This window comes from Schistocerca nitens, chromosome 1 (assembly GCF_023898315.1).
Source record: "Schistocerca nitens isolate TAMUIC-IGC-003100 chromosome 1, iqSchNite1.1, whole genome shotgun sequence".
Classification (NCBI taxonomy): Eukaryota; Metazoa; Arthropoda; class Insecta; order Orthoptera; family Acrididae; genus Schistocerca; species Schistocerca nitens.
Genome location: NC_064614.1, coordinates 194,735,562 through 194,750,466, shown reverse-complemented (window position 1 = coordinate 194,750,466; position 14,905 = coordinate 194,735,562).

The following is a 14,905-nucleotide window of genomic DNA, read 5'->3' as shown; positions in this document are numbered from 1 at the left end:
TAATGAAAATTTCCATTTCATTCTTTGTTGTTGTTCTATGCAGTCAGATTGCGTAATAATACTAGTCAGGGCCAACCGTTACGAGACTTCGTAATCGGACAAACAGCTACTAAAACAAAAAATTAAAATTATTTGCATTATTTTTTAATTAAGCCCCCATGCAGTACCTCTAACGGAATGTTGTCTACTCCCGGGGCGTTGTTTCGACTTACGTCATTCAGTTCTTTGTCAAATTCTTCACGCAGTATCATATCTCCCTCCTCATCTTCCTTTACTTCCTCTTCCTCTTCCATAGTATTGTCCTCAAGTACATCTCCCTTGTATAGACCCTCTATATACTCCTTCCCCCTTTCTGCTTTCCGTTTTTTCCTTAGGACTGGTTTTCCATGTGAGATCTTGATATTCGTACAGGTGGCTCTCTTTTCTCCGAAGGCCTCTTTAATTTTCCTGTAGTCAGAACTTTCACGCTGATCTCTTGTTATTTCTAGAATCTCGGGAAGATCTGCTCTTCAGCAAGATAACTCTCATACACCTCCAAATTGCCTAACGGTACTATGACCTACTTTCACCAATGGGTAATTAGTGACGTTACGCAGTTATGTCATTCCGTCCCATTCTTCTGCCACCTTCGTTGCTTCACCCTTGTGTCCTGGCAGGAAATTTAAATGTTGGTGGTGCAGGAGAGGCGGAACTATATAGCTGACACGATATCACTGATTGCCTGTTACTGAAAGCAGATCAGCGTACCGTTTCGTTATTTGGAACAGATCGGAAACATAGCTGCACTACTCTTGTAAGGACACCCCATATCCGAACATTACGCCAATTCACTTTCCCGTAGGTATGGAAGGTGGCTTCGTCACTGAATATGATTTTATTAAGAAAATTATCTCCAGTCTTCATTTTGATAAACATTTCCACACAAAACTCAGTTCGTGTTTCTTTATCACTTTCTCTTAAAGCTAGCAACGGTTCTAGTTTGTAGGGTTTAAGTGAGAGGTGTTCCCGTAATACATTCCTCACTGTAACACTAAGCACATTCAATTCCAAGCTGGCACATCTCTCTGACTTGCCCGGACAATGAAATGAAACCTCCGAACTTATTCAATTGCTAAGACTGCTGGCCTACCCTGACCTGGAGTCCTATGTGGTACACAGCCAGTTTCAGTGAAACGATTGTACCAATTAATAACAGTTTGTCTCTGAGGTGGCGGCTTGTGATTTTTAGTCCTGAATTGTCTCTGAATTGTGGTAGCGGTTTGGGTTCATGAAAACACAAACAACGCTGCATGCGCTCTGTTGATTGTTGGAGTAGCTCATTCGCTTATGACACCTAGCTGGAACGTCGAGAACAAACAATGTTAACAATGTTAGATGGGAATAAAACTTGAAGATATACAGCATTCATTGCTGTATCAACCATTCCTGTAAGTTATTTACCCTTCTCACAAATGAAGTTTGCTTTTGTATAACTAATTTATAAATATCTTGCACTTACACAGTACACAGAAACTGTCAGTCAAGACAACTGCTCCATAAGTTCCAAATCTTTCCATTTCCAGTCTCAGCACTTCCCGAATGACTGAGACGATGAGGACAACACAAAGACCCGATCACCGGGCGGGGAAAATCCGCGACCTGGTCGGGAACCGAACCCAGGACCCCGTGGTCCAGAGGCAGCAAAGCTAGCCACTAGATCACGAGCTGCGGATTTAGACTGGTGAGAAAGAGATTTCTTCCTGCGCACACAATGGACCCTTTCCACACGGTAGATGTGAGATGTATCTTATGTCTATCTGTTGAGTGTAGTTACTGCGATGGTTTGCGTACTGTGTGGTCTCGTATAATGATGAAAGAATGGGGAGGGTGAAACCAAGTGCGGACACTTGGCTTATTCCTCTCGGATAAAAACAAGGGTATTACCGGACTTAATATGCCCATCAGACAGAAAGATGACCATCAAATGTGTCACAAGTCCTTTCTTCATGAGACACTGTGAAGTGGTGACTTCATCCAGCGCAAAGCGAGGTAATTCGGAACTTTATGCTACCACCTTTCCTCTTATTGACGGCAGAATACTGGATGTGAAAATTCTTTCCACCACCATTATTAGTACTAATACCTCCCAGTCGTGTGCCACCACGCAACATTAGCGACAACTACTAGATATAAGTGCCTTTTGTAGTTACTACATGAATAATATCTGAAGAAAACTCTATTCCAGAGTGACCGATTGTCTAAGGTGAGTTTCCAACATATTTTCTTTCTGCAAGGTCTATGATATTAAATTTTACTCCTTGTACTTTATGTAGTGTTTGCTTACGTAGCTCATTTTCATTTGTACTGAATTTAAATTCAAACTGTGTTGACGTTCTACATTTTCTTACTTATACAAATTTCCCACCACGTTCACCAGTCTTCGCAAGGCGCACAGTCGGTGACAGGATTCAAAACGCACAGTGGGCAAGTGTACGGATTGTAGTTAGTGTATTTTCGGTCTATTAGATGTGATACACGCCATGTCGACCGTATAACCGTAGCACCCGGCATTCGTGTCAGTTACCATTGTCATATATAAAGGCACAATATATAATGTCTAGCAACTCACCCCTGTCTGCTTAATGAATTATTACTTGGCAAACATCTTCTGTTATGATCGAGAAGCAATAGAGAGCAAAGCGGCAGTGTGGTTAAGACTCTGATATGGAAATGTTAGAAAAAGTCCTTCACTAGAAAGACTAGTGAGTCACAATGCAGGTGGCCGACAAATGACAACAGGGCTTCAGATGCACACATTGAGTTACGCTTTTCGGTAAAGTCCATACGAAAAGTACAGTCCCTGTTGCGGGAAAAGGTCAACAGAGTAAAACTGGTGGCACCTCCGGCGACGTGTTGTTACAGAAATATCTTATCAGCCCGTGAATCCAGCGCAAGTAAACAGTCGCACATTCAGTAAGCTGACACAAGAAAACAACGGATTCTCAATTTGACAGGTACGTTAAAACTGTATACGGATGCCACATGCTATAGCTCATGACGTATTTGTACTTGTTCATCATCACTACGGTCAAAAACATTTCTTCTGTTGAGCAAGTGCTCATAGCTCTTAGGGTAGGAATTTTAGAGTTTATTTACTGGCATTTTTTTCCTGTTTTGGTCCATACTGCTTCCTATCAAACTATGGAAAGAAGAGATATGTTTCACAGTATTGAAGATGAACAAGTGCTCATAGTTCTTAAGATGTGCGTTTTAGATCTCGTGTTTACTGGTCTTTTTTTCCTTGTTTCGGTGGGTACTGCCAGCTCTCAAAATATTCGATACTTTTTTTAGCATCCTCTATACTTCTGATTGCACATCGGACTTGACAGGGTGCAGGAACAGTAGTTTATAGTGGATGCCCTCGGTAAATTATATTTATGTCGATTTTTGATGGCTTTCTGTCTTCTTATTCTTGCTCAAGGCATTTCAAACATCCTTCCAAAATACAGTAAGTACTCGAATGTCTGTGAAGTAACAGAATCTTGGAAGGTGCCTGTTAGCTGGATCTTTCATTTCCTCTTATTTTACTTCTTTTTCGTGATTTTATTTGGTTTTTACTACTGCTTTTGAAATATCTCACTAACAAGTCCCGATATATACCATTTCAGATTCTTTCTCAGATCATTTGCTAAAGCACTGCATCGGTGGTACGTCTCTGGAAATTCGGTTGTCCTTAAGCCAACAGGGTTCCTTCCATTCTTATTCAGTTTTAACGTCCAATATTAATATGCAGAGTGGGTACTGATTATTAAGTAGAATCTCTTTTCGTGGTAGCTAGTATGTGCAAAATTTCAGACATTTTGGATTTACCAATTCTGCGCTATTTGTACCATCCTTATAGTCCTGCTGAGTTGATTCCTCTTTATCTTACAAAACTTCCTTCACATCTGCCTCAAATTATTCTTCCTGGTAGATGTAGTGGAGGTGGGAGTAAGGCCCCACTATTTTCAGTTTTTCTAGAACTCCGGTCAATAAGGGGTACATTTCCCTGCAGTTTCAAAGTGAAGTCATATATTTGGTCGTTAGCTTTAATCCATATAAATTTCATCTCAGTCTGATTATTAATAACAGAGAAAAAAAGTTTGCGGTGTCTTACCGCACAAAATGGAGCGAAGACCCGCAGTGCTAGTCTTTGCCCCTTTTGAGATAAACATGGATAAAAAACAACGATTCCATAATAAAAGCCCTTTTAACATTCTTGTATGGTAGCCAGTTTACCCGACATAGTACTGAACATAAATATCTCATAATCTGAACATAACGCTTAAAAATACTTTCTTATTCGCGAAAGGAGGATTAGTAGGTCATGTGAAAGTGTTTAATGTTTGAGGATAAGATCTAGGTATGTAGTAAATAGTGTACATTGCTGGATACTCTGGAAAAGTTATTGTTTCTTAAAAATGCACATGAACAGTCACAACGGCAAAAAACTTCTTTTTTTTAATGAGGTGACTGGTTTCGGTCTGTTTTAGACAATCTCCAGACCTATCACCATGATGGTAGACGGTATCGGTAAACGGAGCAGGCGCTACGATTCCACGAACGCAGTTAGCGTCTGCCATCATGATGGTAAATCTGAAGATGGGGTTGAAAACAGTCCGAAACAGCTTACTTCATAAAAAAGTAGTTTCTTGCGGTTGTGACTGTTCATGTGCATTTTTAAGTAATTTATAACAAACCGCTGTTCTCCAGCAGAAATGTTCTCAAAAATTACTATAAGTTATTGTGTTATGAAACCTGCTGTGTTCATTCCTGTGGATTTTCATGTTTTCATTATCACCTTGTCAATGACAATATATGACTCTTCCTATGTCTCAGTAAAGTTTTAGGTTCCTGGAAGCTTTTTGTAAAACTCATCTTCATGTTTCTTGGTACGCTGAAATTATCTTGGCCACAAGGGGCCGGAATGAGTTTTCGTTTTTCCCTGCATTTTTACTGCAGCTACGTCACTGAGTGATAGGAAATATGATTCATCCGTGAAGTCCCAAGCTCTTTTTCCTCCTCTTCGGATATCTCTTTCCCCGAACTGCCATGAACAGAGACTCTGAATCTGACTCTGAAGAATAACCAAGTGGCTCTTTGACCTGTTTTCTTCTTTTTTTGGCATTGATGTTGTGAAATCTAGCCTACGTCGTTCTGTTTATAAAGCATGCCCTTTTCTTTCCTTCTCAGTAACAAGATTTTTCTTAGCCCACGGATTCTTCTACCATTCGTGCTTTGCCAGAGCCTTTCGTCTTAATCTTTATTTTAGGCAGTGGAATTATATCTTTAGGTGAGATAATCTCACCTAGTGTGGATTGAATGTCATTTTTTCCGAGTGTTATCATTGATGATTGTCGTCAGACTGTCGGAACTGCGGGGATTTGCCCCCGAACACCTACGGGGATTTGCCCCATTTCGCCATTTTCTGACAAATGTGTCGTGTTGAATTTGGGGACCAACTGTAGCAATTATTTACACGCGAAAGTGAAGCTTACATGTAGTTGCGTTGTTCCTTTTTTTTTTCAAACCCTAAATTATACAATAAAAGACTAAAAACTCCGCCCGAACAGTACCGACCGGTCGCCGTGTCATCGTCAACGCAGAGGCATCACTGGACGCGGATACGGAGCGGCATGTGGTCAGCACATCGCTCACCCAGTCGCATGTCAGTTCGAGACCGGAGCCGCTACTTCCCAATCAAGTAGCTCCTCAGTTTGCCTCACAAGGGCTGAGTGCACCGCGTTTGCCAACAGCCCTCGGCTGACCGAATGGTCACCATCCAAGTGCTAGCCCAGCACGACAGTGCTAACTTCGGTGATCCGACGGCAATCGGTGTTATCACTGCGGCAAGGCCTTTGGCTTACGTTTCGCAGTGTTCAAGTAAACCATCAGAGGAGTTAGATGTGAGCAGTGACATACAGACTTCCTCATTTTCTCATCTCTGGAGCGATCATCTGGGACGTACTTCCACAGAACAATAAGTTATAATAAGACATACCAGCCACTTGGTCGTCAAAACGTGATTCGATGGCTGTCAATTGAAAAACTCGCTGCGGGTTTTTACCCCCCACGTGCCTTTACCCCCGCCTACCCTAAGATCATTTAGAACTTTACCAAAGATATACTGTGAAATTTGGCGTAGGAGATTATTGATAATAGTGGTCGTGACGTATTTCTGTTGGCTCCTGTTTTGGGTTCTTCCGCCGACGTCCGCTTGACGTTTTTTCTGGCGTTTCGCCAGCACGGGTAGCTACCATTGTCAAAGCTTCACTCCCCACTGCTGGATGCGGCTACGTGGGCTTTCCAACCGTGATGTTCCGACCCCTTCGTAGGTGCCGCAGGTGCCGTGTGACTTCCGACGAAGCCGTTTTGCATCATGGGTTTTCCGACCAGAGCACTGCTGATTTACGCCACTCTTTCACCAGCAGCGGATGTGCTGTCACCATCAGTCAGGCAGTGTCCTCGCCGACAGCCTTCGTTGCCCTATAGCTTCATATGCCTAAGCTACTTGAGTTCTACACATTGTCGGTAACGGAAATAATTATAAAGGCGAAAGTGAAGGCGTGTCTTCTCAAGGATGGTCATCGTTACCACATGCACAGACAATGTGACGATTATACGATCTGATTGTTTGTGAATTATGAACAGAGTTTGATCAGAGGCTGTTTAAGAATTGTAAATGATAGAATCATGGCTGAACAACAACTATTTTGCCCGCATGACGAGGCAGATGTGCAGAACAAGAAACGAATACATAAAATCAGGAAAGCAGTCCACGAAGAAAAAAACAGCGTCTGTTTTGAATTTCTGAAGAGGAATATGAAGCTCGGAGAAATAAGGGTTTACGTTTCGCCGCAAATATTCCAGATTATGCAATCTCCTAGAATTCACTGTGTGAAGCAAGAAGGGAACCTACTGGGTCAACCCACAAACCTGGCACTAGTTTGGAGATTCAGCTGACCAAAGATATCTTGAAACTGACTGAAGGTAAAATTGATATGGATCTGTTACTGATAAAAAAATCCTGGTGTTCGGTTGTAAATAATCGGGGAAAATTCTGTGTGAAAATTGAACTGAGTGGGACATTTGACAGTTCTTCGAAACAGTTGAAACAACTGAACAGAATATGCATTGACATCTGAAGCGCAGAAGAAGAGACGAAATTATTTCTTGTTTTATTTGCTTTGCTCCCTGTCAAAAGGCTTTCCTAGACTAAAAAGTAAGATGCCTGAGTGGTCACCAAAAATTGCAGTGGTAGACACTGAAATGGGTACAATTGAAGTTATGAAAACAGTGTTCCCGGAAACATTACTTTCCAGTTGGAATTTTTACTTCAACCAAATCCTGTGGAAGAAAATGCAAGAACTGGCGTTAACGGAGAAATACAAGGATAGAGAACAAGTCCGATTGTTTTGCCACATGTGTGCTATAGCAGCACATCTTACACCAAATGGTGGAAGAGCTACCGTACGAGCTTTTGGCTATGTATTAACATTCATAATACAGTTCAGCATCCTCACCTGAGGATGATACGGCGGTCGGATGGTCCCGATGGGTCGCTTGCGGCCTGTAGACGGAGTTAAAAAAAAAAATACAGTTCAGCATAGCTACTCATAATGGTAGCTTTATTTCTCTTTTTAACACAGCACACCATTCCACATTTTTATTTTCTGAACTTTTATTCGATAGTTAAATCTGTTTGTGAAAATTATGTTTTACTGTTCTTGCTATCTTGTTATTCAGTGTTAGTGATGATGTAAAATACGATTATTGGAGCCGATGAATTTTTTTCAGTGTATTACTTACCAGTATGTAAGGGCGTTGCTCATGTCCTTGATTTTCAAGATGATTCAAATTAGCCCACAGTAGTAGTGTGGATCATGATTTTAATTCGTTCTTATGTATAACTCAAGATATTACTCAAGACTACCCCCATAGGGAACAGTGTTCTTTTGTGGTCTCGTGTGGTAACAACTGCATCTAGTCACCGGGCTGCACAGCCATGTGGGTGGAGGACCCACAAGAATATGGGGTTACATGGGTTGCTGCAAATTATACGATCCACAATTTAGATCGTTTGGATGTTTGCACACACATTAGTTCACTTTTGAATTTCTTCATAAGTAAATGTGTGTTTCAGGAGGGTTTGATTACACAAATACTAAATTTATTTATGCACTGATAGCTCACACACTTCTGAGATTTAAAAACAAGCTGGCAGGAGAAATGATGACTGTTCCACAGATTTGTTGCGTGCGTGTTACTTGACCATGCTAATGCTAAAACACATTTTCAGAAAGATACAGTCCATTCACATGTGACATACGACTCACACTACGACGCAGTTAGGTAAGACTAGCTTGTGATGCTTGCTTTGCACCATATTTGTTTAAGAATTTTGGCTACGCTGTCTAAAACTATTGTCATCGACATTGTTTTCCATCAGCGATAGTTTGTAACACCGAAAATGCAGATAAAATATCTCCTGCACTGTCCAAAATTGTTCGCCGTTCAACGGACAATTTGGAAGACGATTCGACGGTCTTTGCAGTGGTGAACGTACATGGCTTCGGTTATAGCATATATTCCTTTGAGTTGTGTCACAAACACAATGTCTCATTTAAGTAGGTAACTACAAGATAAAAATTTCATTTATGAATAAACGGAAGCCAGTCAATGTTAACCGATTTTTTTACGCACTACAAGAAATTTTCCATAATTGTTCGTTCACGATTAAATACAGCTTACTACGTTACCATGAGTACATAGTTGTGGCGTTTAAATGTTGAGTGCTCCAAATTTTTGAAGTGAAATGTGTTTAGCATCACCGAATTTTCTTCTTTTGAGGAATTGGAAGAAGCAATTTCTTTTAACAAACTGCCTATTGGCTTCTGTCTCGGGTTCTTCGGCCGACGTTCATGTAATGATTTTTCTGACGTTTCGCCAGCACGAGTGGCTGGCATTGTCAAAGCTTCACCCTCCATTGCCGGTGGTGAACTGGAGGCGAGCTCGCGGCCGCAGGCTATATGTACCTGGCGCGCCAACGTCCGAGGGCTTCTCCGCGGTCATTTCCGGTGCGGTTCTTCTCTTGCTACCTGCGACGGTCGTTCGCTGCAGTACGGGAAGCCAGGATCCGTTTACCTTAAGGCTTTCCTCTTTCTTGTTGAAACTGTTCGCGTGTTTTTGGATTTCTACAGCTTCTCTGAACAAGCGCGTGTGATAGTGCTTCTCTACAGCCAGAACTTCCGTGTCGGCGAATTTTATAACGTGGTCGGTCTCATTCAGTGCGTGCTCTGCCACGGCCGATTTCTCCACCTGCCCCAACCTGCAATGTCGCTTATGCTCTTTGATCCTGGTGTTAATGGATCGTCCAGTCATTCCGACATAAACTTTTCCGCAAGTGCAAGGTATGCGGTATATTCCCGACATTGCAAGTGGGTCTCTTTTCTCCTTCGCCGATCTAAGACACTCTTTGATCTTCCTTGTCGGTTTGAAAATCGTCTTTACGCCATGTTTGCGCAATATACGGCCGATTCTGTCCGTCACTTTGGGAATGTATGGCAGAAAGGCCGTACCCGACATTTCTTTTTCTGGTTCCTTACTTCGCCGAGTGTTTGGCTCTGTTACACTTCTAATGTAATTTGTGGAGTACCCATTGCTCCTCAGAACAGTTTCCAGGTGTTGCATTTCCTGGAAACTGTTCTGAGGAGCAATGGGTACTCCACAAATTACATTAGAAGTGTAACAGAGCCAAACACTCGGCGAAGTAAGGAACCAGAAAAAGAAATGTCGGGTACGGCCTTTCTGCCATACATTCCCAAAGTGACGGACAGAATCGGCCGTATATTGCACAAACATGGCGTAAAGACGATTTTCAAACCGACAAGGAAGATCAAAGAGTGTCTTAGATCGGCGAAGGAGAAAAGAGACCCACTTGCAATGTCGGGAATATACCGCATACCTTGCACTTGCGGAAAAGTTTATGTCGGAATGACTGGACGATCCATTAACACCAGGATCAAAGAGCATAAGCGACATTGCAGGTTGGGGCAGGTGGAGAAATCGGCCGTGGCAGAGCACGCACTGAATGAGACCGACCACGTTATAAAATTCGCCGACACGGAAGTTCTGGCTGTAGAGAAGCACTATCACACGCGCTTGTTCAGAGAAGCTGTAGAAATCCAAAAACACGCGAACAGTTTCAACAAGAAAGAGGAAAGCCTTAAGGTAAACGGATCCTGGCTTCCCGTACTGCAGCGAACGACCGTCGCAGGTAGCAAGAGAAGAACCGCACCGGAAATGACCGCGGAGAAGCCCTCGGACGTTGGCGCGCCAGGTACATATAGCCTGCGGCCGCGAGCTCGCCTCCAGTTCACCACCGGCAATGGAGGGTGAAGCTTTGACAATGCCAGCCACTCGTGCTGGCGAAACGTCAGAAAAATCATTACATGAACGTCGGCCGAAGAACCCGAGACAGAAGCCAATAGGCAGTTTGTCAACAAGTGGCCACGAAAGCCTTAACAATTTCTTTTACTTGGTAAAAAACTTTCTACAGCCAAGATCTCATGAATTCTTTATTTTTGACAACCAGTTTCGACGGATATAACAGTTATCTTCTGGTCTTAAAACATTTTTTGTTACAAAACTTGTTCATTGTGTGTTAGAACCTCATACTATGTTGTAATGGTGCATAAAGTGTAGCTGACAAACCTCTGTCTAATGTGCTACATCTTGTCCATCGTTAGGGCTACATGACACGAGGTTCTAGCTCACGATCAACAAGTTTTGTAACAAAAAAAAATGTTTGAAGACCAGAAGTTTACAATTATGTCTGTCGAAAGTAGATGTCAAAACTACATAATAATTTATGCCAGCTTAGCTCCAGGGAGATTTTTATTTTGGATCACATGATTTTTCCGGTATCTGGTTATCTGCTGCATTATTGTTGTTTCGTGCCACATGCACTACGCAAGTGAATCATCTGACTGCCTGTTGTCCTCGCCACCATGTCAGCTATTTTACAGCACCACAATATAAAACGTTCTGAGGCTACTGTCAAAAGCAGCAGCTACTCTGGATATGAATGTAAACACAGTAATCTATCTCTTCTGATAATGTGAGTGCTATGATTAAACGTTCCTAATATAAAACATCTAAACATATCCAGGTACATGCGAAAGGTAATGTTGGTCGTTTTTTCGAATATATTCGTACAATTAAATGCTGCACAACTCTTCATCACTTTCCTTCACGGGCTCTGGAACGTGTAGACAGTACAGTTACTACTAATTAATATTGTACGTGTGCACCAATAAATGTAGGCTGTAATGTCTGGTCTGTGTCCTTACAAGCCACTTACGAGGCTCTAACCACCACAACGCCGTCCGACCGAGGGTTCAGAATATCCCCTAATTGCAAGGTCTTTGTTGAATACGCTGAAATGCCTCAAAGCATGTAGTACAAAGCTACACTGTGAGGGAAAATGCGCATACGTCACAGATAGCAGCAGCTCCAGTCATAGATAAAACTTATGCATCAAAGCAGGAGTATAAACAAACACAGAGCATCAGAAAGTCCACAGCGTCCATTAAATATTTACATAATAAAAGCATTGGAAGCAGCTGTTGGAGTGCTAGGCAGCGAGGCACCAGAAAAAATTTCTTTCGTTGCACAATTGTAAAATTTACATGAATTTTCGGCATGGAATCCGTTGTCTCGGTTAAGCAGGTTGCCTACCATGTATATTTCCACAGCTTCCTCGACCGATGAGATCAAATAGGATGAGGCTGTGGCCAGCATCTTTTGCTTAATAGATGGAATGGTCTGCAGAAATACGAAGTTCTGCCACCGCAGATTTGTTAGGTTCTATAAGACGGGTGCTCCGCTGGTGATCGAAGAACCGTTCTTGTACAGGGCTTGTGGTTTCCTCTTCACACTGAGATGGCAAAAGACATGGGATACTGATATGCACATGTACAGACGGCGCTGGTTTCGCGTACACAAGGTATGAAATGTCAGTACATTGGCGGAACGTCATTTGTAATCAGATGGTTCATGTGAAAATGTTTCTGACGTGATTATGACCACACGACGGGAATTAACGGTCTCTGAAAACCGAATGGAGCAAGCAGTTGGAGCAAGACACATAGGACATTTTATTTCGGAAATCGTTAGGGAATTCAATATTCTGAGATCCTCAGTGTTAATAGTATGGCGAGAATGCCTCATTTCAGGCATTACCTCTCATCGCCGAATACGCAGTGGCCGACGCCCTTAACGTAACTAACGAGAATAGCGGCCTTCGCGTAGAGGTGTCAGTGCTTACAGACATGCAACACTCAGTGAAATAACTGCAGAAGTCAATGTGGGACGTAGGACGAAAATATCAGGTAGGACAGTGCGGAAGAAATTTGGCGTTAATGGGCTACGGCAACAGATGACCGAGGCGAGTGCCTTTGTTAACAGTACGACATCGCCCGCAGCGCCTCTCCCAGGCTCGAGACCGTATCGGTTGCGCCCTAGATGACTGAAAAACGATGTCGTGCTCAGATGAGTTCCGTTTTCAGTGGGTAGGATTCGAATGTGGCGCAGATCTCTCGAAGCCAACAAGGCAGGTGCAAGCTGCTGGTGGCTCCATAATGGTTGTGTTCACATGGAATGGACTGGGTCCTCTGGTCCAACTGAACAGGTCATTGACTGGAAGTCGTTATTTTCAACTACTTGGAGACTACTTGCAGCCATTCTTGTGCGTCATGTTCCCGAACAGCGATGATGATGATAATGTTCGGTTTGTGGAGCGTTCAACTCCGCTGTCATTAGCGCCCGTACAAACTCCCAACTTTTACACAGTCCAATCTAGCCACTGTCACGAATGATGGTGGTGAAATGATGAGAACAAGACAAACACCCAGGTCCTGGGCAGAGAAAATCCCAACCCGGCCGGGAATCGAACCTGGGTCCCCGTGATCCAGAGCCAAAAACGCTAGCCCCTAGACCACGAGCTGCGGACAAAACAACGATGGAATTCGCCACGTCACCTACCGATAATTGTTCTCGACTGATTTGAAGATCATTCTGGACAATTCGTGCGAATGGTTTGTCCACCCAGATCGCCAGACATGAATCCCATCCAAGATCTGTGGGAAATAGTCGAGAGGTCAGTTCGTGCAGAAAAGCGTGCACGGCAACACTCTCGCAATTATGGACGGCTATAGAGGCAGCATGGCACAGTATTTCTGCAGGGGACTTCCACCGACTTGTTGAGTCCATACCACATCGAGCTGCGGCACTACACCGGGCAAAAGGAAGCTATGTCCGACACGATATTAAGAGGAATCCTATGACTTTTGTCACCTCAGTGTATATCTTTTGTCTCTATTACGAAGAATACCACAGATTCCTCCCTTTAGTTATAGCTGATCATCATTCACAGATCACGAAAGAGATCATCTTCATCGTTAGGCGGATGATAACATTCATCTTATGTTCTTCATGATACCGGCACGTTGCGCACATGTGAAAAGGTGACAGTAGATTTTACTTCTCTTTCCTTTTCTCTTCCTTTCGATCATCTCTCAATCTGAAGCTGAGTATATCTAGTTTTTTGACTGCTGTCTCCATGGGTTCTACTATATCGTCCCGCATGCTGTTATCGTCATAAACAACATGAGCCTTGTGAACTAAACGTTTAAGTACTCTCATAGGATAATCTTACCTGGACTCCTGCAAGTATATATATGTGTGGTGAGTTACGGTACAGACAGCTCCCTAGGAACCCAACCTCCCAACCTCCTTCCGTCAAACAAATACATCTAGAAACGTAGTCAACCATTTTTTTCTTGCTCCTTGGTTAAAATGGAATGATCTTTGAGATTCATTGGAAGAATCCTAAGGAAATGCAATCCGAAAACAAAGGAAGCAGGTTACAGTACGCTTGTTCGCCCACTGCTTGAATACTGCTCCGCGGTGTGGGATCCATACCAGATAGGGTTGATAAAAGAGATAGAGAAGATCCAACGGAGAGCAGCGCGCTTCGTTACAAGATCATTTAGTAATCGCGAAAGCGTTACGGAGATGATAGATAAACTCCAGTGGAAGACTCTGCAGGAGAGACGCTCAGTAACTCGGTACGGGCTTTTGTTAAAGTTTCGAGAACATACCTTCACCGAAGAGTCAAGCAGTATATTGCTCCCTCCTACGTATATCTCGCGAAGAGACCATGAGGATAAAATCAGAGAGATTAGAGCCCACACAGAAGCATACAGATAATCATTCTTTCCACGAACAATACGAGACTGGAATAGAAGGGAGAACCGATAGAGGTACTCAGGGTACCCTCCGCCACACACCGTCAGGTGGCTTGCGGAGTATGGATGCAGATGTAGATGTAGATGAACCTGATATTTTCGTGAATGGAGTTAAGACGCTCCTAGCAGTCTACTAACTTTACGTCGCCGTGGTGCCAAGCTAAAAATATACAGAGTGGGGTAAAGTATTTTCACTATTACAAAACTTTATTTCTAAGGAACCATGCTAGATATTACTACGCCGTATGTTGGAAGTCGTAGCTAACAAAGTTTTGTTATGGATACTCTTCAACATGTCTATGAGGAATTTCAGGAGTGATAGCTTTAAAAAATATTTGGATACACTCCTACATGTGCTCTGACAGCATCTTTGAGGAACTTCATCCATGGATAAGGTTTCAACAAGATGGTTCCCCGTCACCGTGGGAGTTATTTGTTCGCCAATTTTTGGATGAAACCTTTGAGGGTTCATGAATTGGTAGAGACGGTCGGCACGTTCACCAGATATAACCCTCTTGCCTTTTTTGTGGGTTTACGTTGAGGATAAAGCGTTCAGTTCACTAGTTCCTGATGTGGAA